The sequence below is a fragment of the Aquarana catesbeiana genome, linkage group LG01 (assembly GCF_042186555.1).
Source record: "Aquarana catesbeiana isolate 2022-GZ linkage group LG01, ASM4218655v1, whole genome shotgun sequence".
NCBI classification, from domain to species: Eukaryota; Metazoa; Chordata; class Amphibia; order Anura; family Ranidae; genus Aquarana; species Aquarana catesbeiana.
Genome location: NC_133324.1, coordinates 745,330,539 through 745,353,209, shown reverse-complemented (window position 1 = coordinate 745,353,209; position 22,671 = coordinate 745,330,539). Strand labels below are relative to the sequence as shown.

Genomic DNA, 22,671 nt, shown 5'->3' with positions numbered 1-22,671 from the left:
GTTCAAGCTCGGTTCCCCACTGCTCCACCTCCACTCTCTGCACTGTAGAGAATTGGATAACGGAGAGCTCAAGATGGGTACAGTTAGGGTTCGGAAAACTCACATTTTTTGTTTCAATTATTATAACCTGTTTTTGCTGCCTTGACTTTAGCGTCACTTTAACATCCAATACAGGTCATAGGGCGCCCTGATTTGGGGCGGAATGCATGTGCCTCCACCTATCCCTTAGTCTCCCACGGGGTACTGGGGGATAGGAAGTCCAACTATGGTTGGATTATTGATTTTGATTTTTCTCACATGTTATGGTGAGACGATGGGAGTGGTTCTCCCTCCTCCCTGGGCTCCACGGTCCCACGGGGGGGAGGGAACTCTCCCGTTTCTTTCTTATCTTCTCTTCTCTTTCTTTTTCTTGTCTTTCCTCTATCCTCCCTTCCTTCCCCAATACACAGAAGATCACTCAAAGGTCTTTCTCATTTCAGTCCACTACAGAGGTTTATCCCCTCGACCGGGGGCTTCTAGCGTGGACAAGGCACCGCATCTACTAACAGCGTGGCTCCTGATGGTCGCGGAAATGGTAAGTGACGGAGGATTCTGCAGCACTCACTTTCTCTGGTCTCATGGCTGATCTCTCACCAGACACTTTAAGGGTTGTCACCCACAATGTTCAGGGACTAAATTCCCCCGTCAAAAGACGGAAAATTTTTAACTTCTATAAATCTTCTAAATTGGATATCGTTCTAATGCAGGAAACTCATTTCCCGGCTAAATATTGTCCTAAGTTCCTCCACTCCCATTATCCAAATTTTTATCTGGCCAGTGCAGAAAATAAGTCTAAGGGGGTAGCCATAGCTTTTGCCAAAACTTGCAACTTTAGCTGGATTGCAGACATTAAAGACCCAAACGGGAGGTTTCTTTTAGTTAAGGGTGAAATAGGCGGACAGATCTACTCCCTAGTTTCCTACTACACCCCTAACAAGGGCCAAGCTCATTTTTTTCAGAACCTTCTGAGCGTCCTCTCCCCGGCACTAGAAGGTACAGTGATTTTTGGTGGTGACTCAAACACCACCTTTGACCAAGGGCTGGACAAATCCAAGCCTCCAGCAGAGCGTCTTACCCGCCCTACTAAACAAAGTCTCAAAATAGCTAGACTCATTCATGCCCATGGGCTAGCGGATGCCTGGCGGGAACTGAACCCCACTAAGAGGGACTATACCCACTTCTCCCACCCACATAACTCCTATGCTAGGATTGATCACCTCCTCATTCAAACACAATCCGTCCCATTGATCATAAAGTCCCATATCAAAGACGCTGTTTTGTCAGATCACTCATTGGTTGTCATGGACATACTCGCACACAACCGCAGATCAGGTAGGGGACAATAGAGACTAAACAAATCCATTCTCACAGACCCAATCCACGTCACTATGCTGAACAAATCCTTAAAAGAATATTTCCTCCTAAACAAAACTGAGGGCACATCACCCGAAGTATTATGGGCAATCCATAAAGCCTTCATTAGAGGGGAGCTAATCAGACTAGCTTCTCAACACAAGAGGGAAAGAGAGAGCGACATTAAGTTCCTAGAATCTGAATTCTCCAAACTGCAGATACTTCACAAAGCCAACCCCTCTCCCTCTTCGATGTCTCAGTTAGACAAGGCCAGACTGGAGCTCAACCTGGCTCTCACTGCTAAGGCGGAAAAACAAATTCGCTGGAACAAACACAAATTTTATACCCAAGGGGACAGGGTGGGCTCTATGCTGGCCGCCAAACTTACTCCACGAATCAAATCACACACTATACCAAAAATAAAGATTCCAGATCAGGGTACCACGGCTGATCCCTCCAAAATCTTAGAGTCCTTTCAGGCTTCCTATAATGAGCTTTACTCGCCAAAATCTCCTTCGCAGGTTATCACTCTAGATGCCTTTCTGGGCGGTCTCTCTCTTCCTTTGCTTTTTGCGGAACATAGAGACAGCCTTGAAGCCCCCTTCACAGAGGGAGAGGTTCTTGGTGTAATAAAATCACTAAAAAACGGCTCAGCCCCTGGCCCGGACGGCCTGTCCAACATTTATTACAAAACCTTTCCCAACACCTTAGCCACACATCTAACACACTTCTTCAACTTTAAAACACGGGGGAACCCACTTGATCCACAACTTAATACTGCATACATTGCAGTGATCCCTAAACCAGATAAGAATCCGGAAGATGTTGGAAACTATCGCCCTATATCACTTATAAATTGTGACCTCAAAATTCTGACGAAGATTCTTGCTAATCGCATGGCTTTCTTCATCAATACATATATCAATAAGGAACAAGTGGGTTTCATCCCGGGCAGACAAGGCCCAGACCAAATAAGGAGGGCCATAGACTTGATTTCCATCCTTCAAACTAATTGGGAAGGAAGTCCGAAACAGTCTGGTATGCTCCTGTTGTTGGACCTACAAAAGGCCTTCGACTCTGTCTCTTGGCCATATATCTTTACCATGTTAGAGCAATGGGGCTTTGGACAAAGATTTATCGGACTGATGCAGGCCCTCTATTCTAACCCCAGTGCCAGTATCCGCCTGCAAGGATACTACTCAAAACCCATCACAATTAAAAAAGGGACTAGGCAAGGATGTCCACTTTCACCAATTATATTTGCGATGGCCATTGAAACGCTTGCTATTGCAATTCGTCATAACCCAAACATCCGGGGAGTGACCTGCGGCACCAAAACACACAAATGTGGATTATATGCGGACGACGTCCTGCTCTTTCTCACCTCCCCAGTAACCTCCCTTCCCAATCTATGCAAAACCCTAGACGCCTACGCTAAACTATCCGGTTTAGAAGTTAATTACTCAAAATCACAAGCTCTCAATATCTCACTATCACCCGAGACTGTTAATCTCTTACGACAAAATTTTCCCTTCAAATGGAGCGACTCCTCCATCAAATACTTATTAATTAATTTAATTTAACAGCCAAAACTGAAACTGTATGCCCATAACTACCCCCCCATGTACAGTAAGCTTGAAAAAGACCTAAATTCTTGGTCTTGTAGCAATATCTCTTGGTTGGGGGGGGGTAAACTCAGTCAAAATGACATTACTTCCCAGATTGCTATATCTGTTTCGTGCCTTGCCCATCCCTCTCCGGAAGGACCATATTAGATCTTTCCAAAGCAAACTTCTAAAGTTCATCTGGGGTAGGGCAGGATACAGAATTCCCCAAAAAACCCTTTACCTTCATAGGAAAAAAGGAGGGCTGGGCTTACCCCACCTTTTCAAGTACTTCCAAGCTGCCAGACTGGCCCAAATGTCAACAGTATATTTTAACTTTGAAAAACCTGATTGGGTTGCAATAGAAAAACAGGCAGTTCCTAATTTCACGCTAGACTTCCTCCTATGGATGCCCCCAAGAAAGAGACCATCTTTTCTAGCCCCGACCCTCTCTCACTCTTTTGCTCTATGGGATTCATTACGTTCGTCCAAGGCTTTAGTTTCGGCATACAAACCCCTCACTCATATATTTAACAACCTAGACTTCCCTCCGGGGAAAAATGTTTTGGCCTTCAAGCGGTGGGTCGATAAAGTCCTGTACAGGATAGGACAATTTTTTACAGCCGCTGGCCCCTTCACTTTAGAACACTGCACCAAAACGCTAGACATGCCCTTATCTGAAACCTTTTGGTTCAGTCAAATCTCCCACTTTTTACAAAAGACAAAGACAAAGACTTCCCCCCAAAATTCTCTGACTACGAAATGTGGTGTGGTCAAGCCAGAGACCAGAGGGGTGGGATCATGCTCAAAACCGAGTATTTGCAGCTCTCATTTGTTTTTGAAAATGAAGAAAGAGAAGAAAAAAAAATTTTTTTTTTCTTTTTTCAATTTTCAAAACTTTGTGACTAAAACTGAGGTCTGCAAAATACTCACTATACCTCTCAGCAAATAGCTTGGGGTGTCTACTTTCCAAAATGGGGTCATTTGGGGGGGTTTTGTGCCACCTGGGCATTCCATGGCCTCCGAAACTGTGATAGGCAGTGAAGAGTGAAATCAAAAATTTACGCCCTTAGAAAGCCTGAAGGCGGTGCTTGGTTTTCGGGGTCCCGTACGCGGCTAGGCTCCCAAAAAGTCTCACACATGTGGTATCCCCGTACTCAGGAGAAGCAACAGAATGTATTTTGGGGTGTAATTTCACATATTCCCATGGCATGTTTGAGAAATATATCATTTAGTGACAACTTTGGGGGTTTGAACTGTCCTGGCATTTTATGCACAAGATTTAGAAGCATATGTCACATATCACCCACTCTTCTAACCACTTGAAGACGAAGCCCTTTCTGACACTTTTTGTTTACATGAAAAAATTATTTTTTTTTGCAAGAAAATTACTTTGAACCGCCAAACATTATATATTTTTTAAAGCAAATGCCCTACAGATTAAAATGGTGGGTGTTTCATTTTTTTTTTCACACAGTATTTGCGCAGCGATTTTTTCAAAAGCATTTTTTGGGGAAAAAACACACTTTTTTAAAATTTTAATGCACTAAAACACACTATATTGCCCAAATGTTTGATGAAATAAAAAAGATGATCTTAGGCCGAGTACATGGATACCAAACGTGACATACTTTAAAATTGCGCACAAACGTGCGCAATCACGTACCTGGTACGTGATTGCCTTCCCGCGGGCGGGGGGTCCGATTGGACCCCCCCCGGTGCCCGAGGCGGTCGGCTTTGGTCTTTTTGCCTGCCCATGCCATTCTGCCGCAGTATATCTGCGTGAGGTGGTCGGCAACTGGTTAATGAGGAAAAAAATGAACTTAAATGATTTTAGCAAATGGCTGCAATAAAACAAAGAGTGAAAAATTTAAGGGGGTCCGAATACTTTCCGTCCCCACTGTACATGAATTGAAATTTTCTACTGAACCGGCCAAATTTTGATCCATGTAGCTAGCTTTAGATAAACTTAAATTCTTTCAGTATGATTCTAGGGAATCATCTGTGCCTGCGTGGGTTTTCTCCAGGTTCTCCATTTTTCTCCCACACTCCAAAGACAAGCTTATTGATTAATTGGCTCCTGTCTAAATTGGCCCCAATTTGTGTATGTATGAATGTGAATTAGGGACCTTAGATTGTAAGCTCCTTGAGGGCAGGGACTGATGTGAATGTAAAATATATATGTAAAGCGCAGAGTAATTGACAGCACTATATAAGTACCTGTAATAATAATTATACCAAAGATCAGAGGTAGGAAACGTGCCCACATTTGAGTCAAGAGAATTCTGTGGAGCCCAGTGCAAGAGGCTTGCTTATTTCCTCCAGAAACCACCAATATGATGTTTAGCACAGCAGTACCATTCAGAACAATTTCGCTGCCCTCACACAGTAAACTGTGCCATACAGTAAACAGAACCTGTCAACTTCATAATAGTTTGCCTGAAAAAAATGAGTACCGTATATACTCGAGTATAAGCCGAGATTTTCAGCCCTTTTTTTAGGCTGAAAGTGCCCCCTCGGCTTGTACTCGAGTCACCGCCGTCTGCCTACATGATCAGCGTGTCATGCAGACAGACGGTGGCCAGCGTGTCATAAAAACATACGGCAGCCATTCCAGTGTTCAAAAGCCGCGCCTCCTCCTCGTCTGTGATAGGCAGAACACTCAATTTCCCAGCAGTCAGTGTTCAGCCTATCACGTACATCCTCTGATCCTCGTCCGTGGTATGAGGATTAGCGGATGTCCGTGATAGGCTGAACACTGACTGCTGGGAAATTGAGTGTTCTGCCTATCACAGACGAGGAGGAGGCGCGGCTTTTGAACACTGGAATGGCTGCCGTATGTTTTTATGACACGCTGATCGGAGGATGAAGAGCGGCACATGGAGGCTGCAGATCGGCACAGGAGGGATGCAGATTGGCACAGGAGGCATGCACAGGACACAGGATGCAGATCGGCACAGGAGGCATGCACAGGACACAGAGACAGGACACAGAGAGGTATACACAGGACACAGTGAGGTATGCACAGGACACAGGGAGGTATGCACAGGACACAGTGAGGTATGCACAGGACACAGTGAGGTATGCACAGGACACAGGGAGGTATGCACAGGACACAGTGAGGTATGCACAGGACACAGGGAGGTATGCTATAGACACAGAGAGGTATGCACAGGACACAGGGAGGTATGCAACAGACACAGTGAGGTATGGACAGGACACAGGGAGGTATGCTATAGACACAGTGAGGTATGCACAGGACACAGGGAGGTATGCTATAGACACAGTGAGGTATGCACAGGACACAGGGAGGTATGCACAGGACACAGTGAGGTATGCACAGGACACAGGGAGGTATGCAATAGACACAGTGAGGTATGCACAGGACACAGGGAGGTATGCAACAGACACAGTGAGGTATGGACAGGACACAGGGAGGTATGCTATAGACACAGTGAGGTATGCACAGGACACAGGGAGGTATGCTATAGACACAGTGAGGTATGCACAGGACACAGGGAGGTATGCTATAGACACAGTGAGGTATGCTATAGACACAGTGAGGTATGCTATAGACACAGTGAGGTATGCACAGGACACAGGGAGGTATGCTATAGACACAGGGAGGTATGCTATAGACACAGTGAGGTATGCACAGGACACAGGGAGGTATGCTATAGACACAGCGAGGTATGCACAGGACACAGGGAGGTATGCTATAGACACAGTGAGGTATGCTATAGACACAGTGAGGTATGCACAGGACACAGGGAGGTATGCTATAGACACAGTGAGGCATGCACAGGACACAGGGAGGTATGCGATAAACACAGCGAGGTATGCACAGGACACAGGAGGTATGCTATAGACACAGTGAGGTATGCACAGGACACAGGGAGGTATGCACAGGACACAGTGAGGTATGCACAGGACACAGGGAGGTATGCAATAGACACAGTGAGGTATGCACAGGACACAGGGAGGTATGCTATAGACACAGGGAGGTATGCTATAGACAGTGAGGTATGCACAGGACACAGGGAGGTATGCAATAGACACAGTGAGGTATGCACAGGACACAGGGAGGTATGCTATAGACACAGGGAGGTATGCTATAGACACAGTGAGGTATGCACAGGACACAGGGAGGTATGCAATAGACACAGTGAGGTATGCACAGGACACAGGGAGGTATGCTATAGACACAGTGAGGCATGCACAGGACACAGGGAGGTATGCTATAGACACAGTGAGGCATGCACAGGACACAGGGAGGTATGCTATAGACACAGTGAGGCATGCACAGGACACAGGGAGGTATGCAATAGACACAGTGAGGCATGCACAGGACACAGGGAGGTGTGCTATAGACACAGTGAGGTATGCACAGGACACAGGGAGGTATGCTATAGACACAGTGAGGCATGCACAGGACACAGGGAGGTATGCAATAGACACAGTGAGGTATGCACAGGACACAGGGAGGTATGCTATAGACACAGTGAGGTATGCACAGGACACAGGGAGGTATGCACAGGACACAGTGAGGTATGCACAGGACACAGGGAGGTATGCAATAGACACAGTGAGGTATGCACAGGACACAGGGAGGTATGCACAGGACACAGGGAGGTATGCACAGGACACAGGGAGGTATGCTATAGACACAGTGAGGTATGCAATAGACACAGTGAGGTATGCACAGGACACAGGGAGGTATGCTATAGACACAGTGAGGTATGCACAGGACACAGGGAGGTATGCTATAGACACAGTGAGGTATGCACAGGACACAGGGAGGTATGCTATAGACACAGTGAGGCATGCACAGGACACAGGGAGGTATGCTATAGACACAGGAAGGTATGCACAGGACACAGGGAGGTATGCAATAGACACAGTGAGGTATGCTATAGACACAGTGGGGAGGTATGCAATAGACACAGTGAGGTATGCACAGGACACAGGGAGGTATGCAATAGACACAGTGAGGTATGCACAGGACACAGGGAGGTATTCAATAGACACAGTGAGGTATGCACAGGACACAGGGAGGTATGCTATAGACACAGGGAGGTATGCAATAGACACAGTGAGGCATGCACAGGACACAGGGAGGTATGCTATAGACACAGTGAGGTATGCACAGGACACAGGGAGGTATGCTATAGACACAGGGAGGTATGCTATAGACACAGTGAGGCATGCACAGGACACAGGGAGGTATGCAATAGACACAGTGAGCCATGCACAGGACACAGGGAGGTATTCAATAGACACAGTGAGGTATGCACAGGACACAGGGAGGTATGCTATAGACACAGTGAGGTATGCACAGGACACAGGGAGGTATGCTATAGACACAGTGAGGTATGCACAGGACACAGGGAGGTATGCAATAGACACAGTGAGGCATGCACAGGACACAGGGAGGTATGCTATAGACACAGTGAGGTATGCTATAGACACAGTGAGGTATGCTATAGACACAGTGAGGCATGCACAGGACACAGGGAGGTATGCAATAGACACAGCGAGGTATGCACAGGACACAGGGAGGTATGCTATAGACACAGTGAGGTATGCACAGGACACAGGGAGGTATGCAATAGACACAGTGAGGTATGCACAGGACACAGGGAGGTATGCACAGGACACAGGGAGGTATGCACAGGACACAGTGAGGTATGCACAGGACACAGTGAGGTATGCACAGGACACAGTGAGGTATGCACAGGACACAGGGAGGTATGCAATAGACACAGTGAGGAATGCACAGGACACAGGTAGGTATGCTATAGACACAGGGAGGCATGCACAGGACACAGGGAGGTATGCAATAGACACAGGGCGGCATGCACAGGACACAGGGAGGTATGCAATAGACACAGTGAGGCATGCACAGGACACAGGGAGGTATGCTATAGACACAGTGAGGTATGCTATAGACACAGTGAGGTATGCTATAGACACAGTGAGGCATGCACAGGACACAGGGAGGTATGCAATAGACACAGCGAGGCATGCACAGGACACAGGGAGGTATGCTATAGACACAGTGAGGTATGCACAGGACACAGGGAGGTATGCTATAGACACAGTGAGGTATGCACAGGACACAGGGAGGTATGCAATAGACACAGTGAGGCATGCACAGGACACAGGGAGGTATGCTATAGACACAGTGAGGTATGCTATAGACACAGTGAGGTATGCACAGGACACAGGGAGGTATGCTATAGACACAGTGAGGCATGCACAGGACACAGGGAGGTATGCAATAGACACAGCGAGGTATGCACAGGACACAGGGAGGTATGCTATAGACACAGTGAGGTATGCACAGGACACAGGGAGGTATGCAATAGACACAGGGAGGTATGCACAGGACACAGGGAGGTATGCACAGGACACAGTGAGGTATGCACAGGACACAGGGAGGTATGCACAGGACACAGTGAGGTATGCAATAGACACAGTGAGGTATGCACAGGACACAGTGAGGTATGCACAGGACACAGGGAGGTATGCACAGGACACAGGGAGGTATGCACAGGACACAGGGAGGTATGCTATAGACACAGTGAGGCATGCACAGGACACAGGTAGGTATGCTATAGACACAGTGAGGCATGCACAGGACACAGGTAGGTATGCTATAGACACAGGGAGGCATGCACAGGACACAGGGAGGTATGCAATAGACACAGGGCGGCATGCACAGGACACAGGGAGGTATGCAATAGACACAGGGAGGCAGGCAGCTGCAGATGGGCATTGTTGACCCTCTTTTCCCACTTACAGTAGCTGCTGCATTTCTCACCCTCGTCCTATACTCGGGTCAATAAGTTTTCCCATTTTTTTGTGGTAAATTAGGGGCCTCAGCTTATATTCGGATCGACCTATACTCACGTATATACGGTAATATTTTTTAACGATCTTTACTAATACAATCCATCAGGTAAAAAGTTCTACCTGCACAGCTGTCTTGGCCTGCAGTCATACCACTATGCACAGTACAACCTAACAAAAAAAAAAAAAAAACAAGATTTATGCTTACACATGATTGGATGACTGAAGTCAGCACAGTTTTAAATCACTTGCTATAGGCATGTTCACACCAGGTGTTTTGGAACTGTCCCAACGCAAGACAAGACAGCAAGCCTTGTTTCCTATCATGCCAGTGGTGTGCGCTGGCAAGCATTTTGACATGCACTATTCTTTTTTCAGCGCAGCCTGGTGTACCACAATCTACCTCATTGCACCAAACTGCGGCAAACAGAACTTAATGAAATGTCACTTTCTGACATTTCAATAGAATTCATGCAACAAAGTAAAAACAATATGCTGTTTACAGATCATCAGCACCGCTGTCTTGACACCGAACACCAGTGACTGTTTGCTAACACAGCAGCTGGTGTGAACGGGCACCAAGCTAGGTGAAAATTCACTTTGCAAAGCAAACATGCTCTATTCATTTAGTAAATCATACCTTGCTGATTTTGATGAGTAAAGGAGAGAGGCAAGAGAAACCTAAATAAATGAACCTACTGCACATATGCACATCATTGCCATATCTTCTTTTTCTAAGCTAACTCCATAAGACGTCTGCTAAAACCTGTGTTCTTTAATATAAACCTGTAATGTGAAGTCTGTCAATTCCAATGTTCCTGATAAGGAATGGGCAAAGGTTCATGTCCTCCAGCAGATTTGCTAAACAAACTGCTTTACTTGTGTGATAGCATATGCACGCTCAGCAGGAGATTGTACAATATGACCTCAATGATGAACGTGAAAAAAGTATTCAGACCCCTCAAAATTGTTACATGTTACAACCAAAAATGTAAATTTTTTTTGTGATAGATCAACACAAAGTGGCACATAATTGTGAAGTGGAAGAAAAATGATAACTGGTTTCCAAAATGTTACAAATAAATATGTGAAAAGTGTGGCGTGCATTTGTATTCAGCCCCCTTTACTCCGATACCTGTAACTACAATCTAGTGGAACCCATTGTCTCCAGAAGTCACCTAATTAGTAAATAGTCCGCCTGTGAGTAATTTAATCTCAGTATAAATACAGCTGTTCTGTGAAGCCCTCTGAGGCTTGCTAGAGAACCTTAGTGAACAAACAGCATCACGAAGGCCAAGGAACACACCAGACAGGTCAGGGATATGATGTGGAGAAGTTTAAAGCAGGGTTAGGTTATAAAAAAATATCCCAAGCTTTGAACATCTCATGGCTCACTGTTCAATCCACCATCTGAAAATCGAAAGAATATGGCACAACTGCAAACCTACCAAGACCTGGCCGTCCACCTAAACTGGCAGGCCGGATAAGGAGATAAATGTTTCAGCTACTGCTATGTAGTTCTTCATCCACAAACTGTGTATTCTCCGTCCTGTCTTTAAAATGAGCACATTGCCAAGCTGCTGCAATGACTTTGCTTCTATCACAATGCTGAAGCCCCATTAATTAGAGAAGAGGCCCATGGTAACTCTGGAAGAGCTGCAGAGATCCACAGCTCAGGGGAGAATCTGTCCACAGGACAACTATTAGTTGTGTACTCCACAAATCTGACCTTTATGGAAGAGTGGCAAGAAGAAAGCCATTGTTGAAAGAAAGCCATTAGAGGTTCTGTTTGCGAGAAGCCATGTAGGGGACACAGCAAACGTGTAGAAGAAGGTGCTCTGGTCAGATGAGACCAAAATTTTATTTTTTTAACCTAAAAGCAAAACACTATGTGTGGCAGAAAACTAACATTGCACATCACCCTAAATACACTATCCCCACTGTGATACATGGTTGTGGCAGCATCATGTTGTGGGGATGCTTTTCTTCATCAGGGACAGGGAACCTGGTCAGAATTGATAGGAAGATGAATGGAGCCAAATACAGGGCAATCTCAGAAGAAAACCTGTAATGCCCCATACACATGATCAGAAATTCTGCCAGCAAAAGTCGGATGTGAGCTTTTGGTCAGAAATTCCGACCGTGTATATGCTCCATAATTCCAGCCAGCAAAAGATTGTGAGCAGGTTCTCTATTTTTCAGTCGGAAAAAGTTCCTATCCGAAAATGCGTTCCTCTGTATGCAATTCGGAAGCACAAAAAATCACACATGCTCAGAAACAATTCGACGAATGCTCGGAAGCATTGAACTTCATTTTCTCGGCTTGTCGTAGTGTTGTACGTCACCGCGTTCTTAAAGGTCGAAACTTCAGAGAACTTTTGTGTGACCTTGTGTATGCAAGGCAAGCTTGAGCGGCATTCCGTCGGAAAAACCATCCAAGTTTTTTCTGATGGAATTTCTGATCGTGTTTATGCATTAGAGTCTGCAAAATACTTGAGACTAGGGTGGAGGTTCACCTTCCATTAGGACAACGACCCTAAACATACAGCCAGAGCTACAATGGAATGGTTTAATTCAAAGCATATTCATGTGTTAGAATGACCCGGTCAAAGTCCAGACCTAAAACCAATTGAGAATCTGGAATGAAATTGATAAAATAGGGTATAATTATCAATGGAATTTTATCATTTAAATCACTTAAAGGAATCTGATCATTTAAATTTCACATTTTATTGCTAAAACCTCACAACATTCTCTATGATATAATCTTTTTATACTGTGATTTTTACAACTTCTAAAACGTTTTTTGGATTATGAAGTGGGTCTTACAAAAAGTAGATGGCTGCTGTATGGTGACTATACCATACATACAAAGACATAAAGTATCAGCAAAAAGGGTATATTGTCCTCTCACCTGAGCAGGTGCCTGAATCAAAGAACAGTACCGTTTCAAAAGAAAAGCACCCACTCTATTGGACTCTTACCTTGTTATGCTGTTCCATAAAACATATTTCCCAACTCCAAAGAGTTATTTTACATTTATAAATTATCAAAATATGTCAAATGGTTAATAACATACATAAAGAAATGACTGTTATTTTGGGAAGGTGGTTCTACAAAGTATTGACTCAGGGGGCTGAATACAAATGCAAGCCAAACTTTTCACATATTTGTAAAAAAAATTGCAACCCATTTATCATTTTCCTTCCACTTCACAATGATGTGCCACTTTTTGTTGGTCTATCACATAAAATCGCAAAAAAATACATTTACATTTTTGGTTGTAACATAACAAAATGTGGAAAACTTCAAGAGGTATGAATACTTCTTCAAGGCACTGCATGTGCATAAAAATGAGCTAATACTGTTGTATACAGACACCCCATCTCAGGTTACTGGAGAGATTGGCAATGTAAACCCCCAGAAGTCTACCTTTTCTAATTAACCTTGTAGCACCCTTGTTATAGGACAGGTCTTTCCGTTTTACGAGCACTAAGCTCAGGTGATAGGGCAGCTTTACAGCCTAACCCATCTGCTCTGGCTAAGAGAGAATATAGTTATTTTTTTTTTAAATAAAGTCATTCCTCAAAGGTAGCATTGTGCTAATATAACAGTTCAAGAGTGAAGTAGCCACCAAAGGTTTCTCTATGGATAAAAAAGGGTTCCGAAAGACTGCTCTAGAGCAGGCTTTTTCAACCAAGGTGCCTTCTGGGTTCTTATTTGTTTGTTACAGGTACTTATATAGCACCAAAAATGTATGCAGCGCTTTACATATACAGTATCTCACATTTTTGAAATTATTTTATTATATCTTTTCATGTGATAAGACTGAAGAAATAACACTTTGCTACAATGTTAAATAGTGAGTGTACAGCTCGTTTAACAGTGTAAATTTGCGGTCCCCTCAAAATAACTCAACACACAGCCATTAATGTCTGAACTACTGGCAACAAAAGTGAGTACACCCCTAAGTGAAAATGTCCAAATTGGGCCCAATTAACTATTTTCCCTCCCCGGTGTCATGTGACTCGTTAGTGTTACAAGGTCTCAGGTGTGAATAGGGAGCAGTGTGCTAAATTTGGTGTTATCGCTCTCACTCTCTCATACTGGTCACTGGAAGTTCAACACGGCACCTTATGGCAAAGAACTCCCTGAGGACCTGACAAAAAGAATTGTTGCTCTACATAAAGATGGCCTAGGCTATAAGAAGATTGCCAAGACCCTGAAACTGAGCTGCAGCACATTGGCCAAGACCATACAGCGGTTTAACAGGACAGGTTCCACTCAGAATAGGCCTCGCCATGGTCGATCAAAGAAGTTGAGTGCATGTGCTCAGCGTCTTATCCAGAGGTTGTCTTTGGGAAATAGACGTATGAGTGCTGCCAGCATTGCTGCGGAGGTTAAAGGGGTGGGGAGGTCAGCCTGTCAGTGCTCAGACCATACACTGCACACTGCATCAAATTGGTCTGCATGGCCCTTGTCCCAGAAGGAAGCCTCTTCTAAAGATGATGCACAAGAAAGCCTGCAAAAAGTTTGCGGAAGAAAAGCAGACTAAGGACATGGATTACTGGAACCATGTCCTGTGGTCTGATGAGACCAAGATAAACTTATTTGGTTCAGATGGTGCCAAGCGTGTGGGGCGGCAACCAGGTGAGGAGTACAAAGACAAGTGTGTCTTGCCTACAGTCAAACATGGTGGTGGGAGTGTCATGGTCTGGGTCTGCATGAGTGTCGCTGGCACTGGGGAGCTACAGTTCACTGAGGGAACTATGAATGCCAACATGTACTGTGACATACTGAATACATGATTCCCTCCCTTCGGAGACTGGGCCGCAGGGCAGTATTCGAACATGATAATGGCCCCAAAAACACCTCCAAGACGACCACTGCCTTGCTAAAGAAGCTGAGGGTAAAGGTAATGGACTGGCCAAGCATGTCTCCAGACCTAAACCCTATTGAGCATCTGTGGGACATCCTCAAATGGAAGGTGGAGGAGCGCAAGGTCTCTAACATCCACCAGCTCTGTTATGTTGTCATGGAGGAGTGGAAGAGGACTCCAAGCCCAAGAGGTTTAAGGCAGTTTTGTTAAATAATAGTGGCCACACAAAATATGGAAACTTTGGGCCCAATTTGGACATTTTCACTTAGGGGTGTACTCACTTTTGTTGCCAGCGGTTTAGACATTAATGGCTGTGTGTTGAGTCATTTTGAGGGGGACAGCAAATTTACACTGTTATACAAGCTGTACGCTCACTACTTTACATTGTAGCAAAGTTTCAATTCTTCAGTGTTGTCACATGAAAAGATATAATTAAATATTTCCAAAAATGTGAGGGGTGTACTCACTTTTGTGAGATACTGTATATTGTGCATTCACATGAGTCTCTGCCCTCAAAGAGCTTACAATCTAAAGTCCCTAACTCACATTCATACATACACATGCTAGGGTGAATTTAGTCAGGAGCCAATTATCCTACCAGTGTGTCTTTAGAGTACAGAAGGAAACCAGAGTACACGGAGGAAACCCACGCAGGGACAGGAAGAACATGCAACCTCTGAACAGGTAGTGCCTTGGTTGGGATCAACAACCCTGGTGCTGCTAGGCAGAAGTCCTAACCACTTAGCCACTGTGCTGCCCACTGGCCAAATGCCTAAAATGTGCCCCAAACTTACATTTCAGAATGGGGTCCCTTGAGAGTGTGCATAATTTTAAAGGGGGTCTTGACTGAAAAAAAGCTTGTGAAACACTGCTCTAGAGATACCCATTCCAAATGACAGCCATCCCATAGAATGGTTTTTGGATGGATCTGATAGTGATCTATTGTGATACCCATACCCATAAAAAGACAACTACCCCATTGTGTGGTTTTTGGGTGATCTGATGGTGAAATATTTGTCTGTTGGTGCCTTAACTGCCATCATTTGTCTAAAGGGCCAGGCAGGGGCTCTCTAATCCTGGGTGGACATCATATGAAGTCCTCCCAAGATCGGGCCGTGCTGTGGCGCGATCTGTCACCCACTGTGTCCAACAGGCACAGCAGATAACAGATCAGTGTACCAGGCCGCTGCCAGTACAATGTAATTGCTGTGACCAATCACAGCACATCACATGGCAATTGTACACAATGAATGGCTTCCATTCATTGTGTTGATCTCTGTGATTGATCACAGTGATCACATTGTAGAGACAAGGCTAATCTCAGCCCATCTGTAGCATGTGGTTTGCTGTGGCCAATTACAACTAATCACAATAGTACACACTGAATGACTGGGTGTCATTCATAAAAAAATGGTTGCTTATAACAGTAATTATTACTGTTATAAGCAATCATAGGTGGTTAATTACTAAAGGAAAATCCACTTGAAAGTGCACTTGGAAGTAAAGTCACTGTAGATCCGAGGGGAACATGCAAGGAAAATATAAAACAGCATTTTAGCTTGCACGTGATTGGATGATAAAATCAGCAGAGCTTCCACTCATTTCAGATCTACCCCTTAGATTTAGAGCGACTGCACTTCCAAGTGCACTTGCAGTGCAAAATGGATTTGCCTTTCGTAAATAACCCCCATAGTGTGTAAAAAAAATCCCGATCGCAACCCAAGAGTAGTACAATGTTACTATAGTAACACTGTTTTGCTGTGGTCACAGTATGTAAAAGAAAATTGTTAAAAAAAAAACTTTTTTTACATACGGTCACCAGTCAGTGTCCCTGATCACCGCCACACAAGTTATATGATGACCCTGTACTGCACTGCACTGATAACAGTATGTAAAAAAAAAAATTGTGAAAAAACATTGTGACAAAAATTACAATTTCAAAAAACTTGCTATGCCTCTTACTAAATACCTTGAACTGTCTTCTTTCCAAAAAGGGGTCATTTGGGGGGGCACTGTACTTGTAATATCCTGACATTTTCGGGCCTCAAGAAAGAGTACATCAGGATTAATCGATTTTCAGATATACTGTAACTACAGATATACTGTAGTTTGTGGACTCTATCATTTTTACACAGACTAAATACTATACAGTGATTTGGGTTATTTCTACCGAAGAAATGTAGCAGACTACATTTTGGCCTAATTTTATGAAGAAAGATTATTTGCAAAATTTTATATCAAAAATTAGGAAAAACATGTTTTTTCCCCCAAAATGTTTGGTCTTTTTTTGTTTATTTAACAAAAAATAAAATACCCAGTGGTGATTAAATACCACCAAAAAAAATATCTCTATTTGTGTGAAAAAAAAATTACAAAAATGTCATTCAAAGTGTGACTGTGCTGAAAGCTACAACTGGCCTTGGCAGAAAGGGGGTGAAAGTGCCCAATATTGAAGCGGTTAAAGCCCAACTGTAGGCAAATAAAAAATGATCTCTTGCAGTGGGGCTGTTCTAAAGTGGTGCACATTCACCAACATGGAATCACAGGCTGCTGGGAGGGAATGACCCAGCAAGGAATGAAAGGCGACTGTGAGTCAGAAAGAATGTAACAGTTTGTATGGGTGGTAATATGTGGCAGATGATACTAAAGTAGCCACCAATACTCTGCAAATGCAAAAAAAGTATCAGTGTATCAACCTGAAAAAGAGTGTAAGTGCCGGTTCACACAGGGGCGGCACGACTTGCAGGTCGCCTCAGCGAGGCGACCTGCAAACGACTTCTGAGGCGACTTGCAAAACGACTTCTGTATAGAAGTCTATGCAAGTCGCCCCAAGTCGCCCCCAAAGTAGTACAGGAACCTTTTTCTAAGTCGGAGCGACTTGCGTCGCTCCTATTAGAACGGTTCCGTAGCACAGAACGGGAGGCGACTTGTCAGGCGACTAGGTCGCCTGACAAGTCGCCCCTATGTGAACCGGCACTAAATGTAGACCATAATGATAATAATAACCTAAATAAAAACGAAAACTCCAACACATTGAAGCCGCTGCTGACAGCTCAGCCTAGGACCGGACTGGCTTCAGAACAGGTAAGTATAGCGACCTTTTCTTTACAGGGCTAGACAGATTAGGCTTAGAATGGGGGAGGTAGTAGGGTTTCGAGTTACTTAGGGCCCTATCACACGGGCGGTCTGCCCGGAGGACCCCACTTTTGCTCAGCGCTGATCAGGCGGATAACAGGTCCGTCTCCGCTCACTATGCAGAGACAGACCTGTCAGAGCCCCGCTCTCCTCTATGGGGAGATCAGCCTGTCCGTTCTCATCCGATCAGCCAGACGGACGGAAAATAGGATCTCCATCTGTCTGAATTCCACAGACAGGATAGGATAGCAGCGGGTGTCAGAGGACATGTCACCGCTGATATCCGCTGCCCCATAGTAGTGAATGGAAGCTCCAATCAGGTACACCTGAAAAACTGACAGGTGGACCTGATCGGAAAGCCCATGTGAAACGGGCCTTAGGATTTGCCTTTACTTCCGATTTAATGAGGATTAACTCCTACTACACCAGGGACTGCCCCTGCCCTCTGAGGGTTGATTGCTCGATTATGTCTAGGGCAGGGATCTCCAAACTACGGCCCTCCAGCTGTTGCGGAACTACACATCCTATGAGGCATTGTAAAACTCTGACATTCACAGACATGACTAGGCATGATGGGAATTGTAGTTCCTGAACAACTATAGGGCCATAGTTTGGAGACCCTTGGTCTAGGGCAGTAATGGCAAACCTTGGCACCCCAGATGTTTTGGAACTACATTTCCCATGACGCTCAACTACACAGCAGAGTTCATAAGCATTATGGGAAATGTAGTTCCAAAACATCTGGGGTGCCAAGGTTCTCCATCACTGGTCTAGGGGAACAATAAAAGGAGATAAAATTACCCGATATTCCACTGCTACCCACAGCGTCTGCTCCCCAACGCTCCAGGGTCCTGGTGTCATCAAGAGCAGGGTCCACCGCCCTACTCCAGACTTAAGGACGCCAAGGGACAATTGACCAGGGAGTCCTAAGACTTCCTGGCCAATCGGGTCTCAGGACCCGCTTCCTGATTGGCCGGGAGGAGAATCAGGAAGACAACAGCGAATATTAATTCGCTATTGCCACACAACTGGGTGGGCTTGGGGCGCAGTTTTCTGCGCCCCTTGCCCACCCGTTTTTTGAAGCCAATTAGAGCCTCAAGCTCTAATCATGTGCTTTAAAAAAAAAACAAAAACCATTGGAATCCATGCGTCCGATGTAGATTAGGGGCCGGGCACATGGATTAGGGGGGCCGTATAACGGGCTGAACATTGGCCTGGGCAGGAAGGGGGGGTGAGTGTGCCCAGTATTGAAGGGGTGAAGATTGTTCCTCCTGTGTAGAAAACTTCCAGCAGAGATCAGACAGTCCCCACAGGACCCCCCACCCTCTCCTATGTATAGGTAGTAGAATGGAGGATGGGACTCTTGTGTACTCGGTATATGACTGTACTTACATAACACAGAGCCTCTATTACACAACACACAGCTCCTTACAATGACAGGCACTATGTATGGAGCCCACAGCACAACCGGGGGGGGGGCTCCGTGTAATATACAATGGAACACAGAGGTGTACACACGGGGGCACACAACCTCCGGGGGGCTCTCCGACACCCTGACCGGGCGGAAGAAGGGCCACACCAACCTCACCCCACCCCCTCCTTATCACTGACCCACCACCGCCCACCCGCACAGCCGGACATACCACCGCATAAACTTTACTTACTTACTCTGCAGAGGCTGCAGCTTGTGCGGAAGAACATGACAGTCTCTCCCATCCCGCACATTCACATGGGGGAGCACCAAGACAGCATCGGCAGCGGAAAAAATAAAAGAACGCTAATCCAGGCACCTGGTTTTAAACAGGGGTGTCCTTTCAAATGTCTAATATACCAGTCATTGTGTTATTATATCTCGGAACACATTACAGATTATTTTCGCATTCTGCTTTGGTTTTGATATCCACCCACTGAGACAATGGAATCGTCCAAAGGGAAAAAATACAACCAGGGCGGCTCTGGTGCTTTTCACAAGTTTGACCAGTAGATGTCAGTGGAGTGCCATGTAACAATAGTACTATAAACACAACCCCCCCCCACTTTGGATAGAGTATATACTGTATACTCTACATAGTTTATAATCCCTGACAGTTTTTTTTCCTTCTATGTTCCAGTGAAATGTACCCTTACTCCCTGCCCTATAGCCAAAACAGGAAGTAAGAGGAAATCTGCAAATAAAGAGTAAAACTATAGACAAAACCTATTTTAGGTTCTAACCCTTCCGTTTTCCGTTTTTTGTTTTTTTTTTGCCATGTGTGTCACATTGGGGAGATTTACCTTTTTTCCTGTACAATATCTAAAACAGGAAGTGAGAGGAAATCCCAATCCCTGCAAATTAAAGTTGAAACAGACAAAACTGTTTTTTTTTTTGTTTTTTTTTGGGGGGGGGGGGGGGGTGATCAAGGAAGGGGTGTAATCCCTGTCAGTTTTTTTTTTCCTTCTATGTTCCAGCGAAATTTACCCTTACTTCCTGTCCTATAGCCAAAACAGGAAGTGAGAGGAAATAACCCCTGTCAGTTTATTTTTTTGCCATCTGTGTCACATTGAGGAGATTTCTCTTTACTTCCCGTCCCATAGTTAAAACAGGAAGTGAGAGGAAACAACAGTAAATTAAGGGAATTCCTTGGGGACCCCCAGCTCACCAGAACGAGTGTCCCCATTGGAAGCTTTCCCTTCTATTACTTTTATTGGGACAACCCAAAATTTGGGATTTTCTTTTACTTTAATTTTCAATGATAATGGTAAACAGGACAAATAGAGAGGGTTAATCTCCCTAACAGGGGCATAGAGACAGCAATACAAACTGACAGGTTCTAATCCTTTTCCCCTCTATACAAAATGAAAAAAAAGCTTTGCCTTTAGTTGTACTTTAAGGGAAACTGTTGGGGCTCCCAAGGTCACCTGAACTAGTGTCCCCATTGGAAGATTTCCCCTCTATTACTGTTCTGGGCACAAGCCAAAATTTGGGATCTTCTTTTACTTTTGATGATAACAGTAAACCGGACAAATAGAGGAGATGAATCCCTGTAATAGGGACAGAGATAGCAATAAAAACCTTTGTTTCTGTTATAAAATTTAGTAAATAAATAATCTTTCTTCATAAATTTAGGCCAAAATGTATTCTGCTCCATTTCTTTGGTGAAAATAACCCAACTCAGTGTATATTATTTATTCTGTAGGAAAGTTATAGAGTCCACAACCTGCAGTATGGTATATACAGTATATCTGAAAATTGATCAGTCCTGATGTACTAGCGCAAATAAATCAAACAATCTCAAAATTCATATATTATAAAAATCACAATCACAAAAAATTATAAAAAAATATAAAAGTGAATGCAAGTAAATAATCCAATTGCTGCTTGACACTCAAAAGTTGTCTCACTCACTTCAATCTAAATTAAACCATGTGTATAGTGCAGCGCAACTAGAAACAAATTAACAACTGCTTAAGTGAATGTATGTAAATGTAAATAACAGTGCAACAATTAATCCTGAAAAACAAAAATTGTTACAAACAAAAAATAGCAGTGAAATCCAATCCAAAGAAAAAAACATTAGGGGACTGCTTACTTAGACCCACTGGTGAAAAAGGGGTCTAAGTATATGGTGAGCGGCAGTGGCGGCCGCTCCATAAGGGGGCGCAGGGGCACCGCCCCCCCCCCCCCCCGTCCATACATCCGGCCCCCTGATCTACATACAGGGCACCGGACGCATATATTCCAATGGCGGGGGTGTGTTTTTTCAAAGCACATGATTAGAGCCAGAGGCTTTAATAGGCTTCAAAACAGGGTGGGCTCGGGGCACAGAGCACTGCTCCCTGATCCCACCTAGTTGTGTGACACTAGCGAATTAATATTCACTATTCTTCCTCATTCTCCTTCTAGCCAATCAGGAAGTCCCTATTGGGGTCCTAAGACTCCCTGGCCAATCGTGCCTCAGGACACACTACCAGTTTCTATTCAGCTGGAAGGAAGGAGAATGTCTCCCTTGTGCTCGCTGGAGCGGCCCAGGTTCTTCCTTCTCCATGCCTCCATAAGTTAAGGGAGCCACTCGGGTGACCGCCACCGTCCCGTCTCCCGCGGGGGATGGGGTGATCGCCGCCGCCTGTCTCCCACGGGGGGTCTGTGATCGCCCGTGGGGGGTGGGTGGTGAATGACCCGCTTTCTGTCTCCAATGGGGGGGCGATCACTGCCGTCTGGGTCTCCCGTGGGGGGGTGGTTGGTGAATGACCCGCTGTCTGTCTCTCCCATGGGGGGGTGATCGCCGCCGTCTGGGTCTCCCGCAGGTGGGGTGGGCGGTGGATGACCCGCTGTCTGTCTCCCATGGGGGAGTGATCACCACCGTCTGGGTCTCCAGCGGGGGGGGGGGGGGCGGGGTTGATGGATGACCTGCCGTGCATCTCCTGCAGGGGTAGTGTTGGTTGTGCCTCCCCCCCCAAAAAATAGTGAGCACCAGCTGCCTGCTACTGGTGAGCGGCCATCTAATTACCGGTGGAGGATTATTTATGAGCACTGTCGTATTACTCAACACAGAAGTGGAAGATCACAGCATTTTGTTTGTTTTTCTTTGTTGCACTGTTATTTACATTTATATATGTTCACTTAAGCAGTTGTTAATTTGCTAGTTGTGCTGCACTATACACATGGTTTAATCCTGATGTACTTACATCCTATTTCATTTCTTGTGACACCCCCAAAATGCCAGGACAGTACAAATACCCCCCAAATGACCCTTTTTTTTTTTTTTAAATGGACAGTCCAAGGTATTTAGTAAGAAGCATGGTGAGTTTTTTTGAAGTTGCAATTTTTTG

At 44.9% G+C, this 22,671-nt stretch overlaps 1 protein-coding gene across 3 annotated transcripts in view; it reads right to left on the bottom strand.

Moving 5' to 3' along the window:
- The window catches only part of LOC141112568 (uncharacterized), a 171,169-nt gene extending 151,380 nt beyond the window's left edge, over positions 1 to 19,789 (bottom strand). The window contains exons 1-2 of one of the 3 annotated variants that reach the window (XM_073605523.1): positions 19,531 to 19,789; positions 9,972 to 10,019 (exon numbers count right to left, since the gene is read on the bottom strand). The gene's annotated coding sequence lies outside the window, so the exon portion shown is untranslated. Of the gene's footprint in view, positions 1 to 9,971; positions 10,020 to 19,526 lie in introns of all 3 variants that reach the window. The other 2 variants (XM_073605505.1, XM_073605514.1) reach the window with 2 other exon arrangements.
- Positions 19,790 to 22,671: the final 2,882 nt, after the last annotated feature.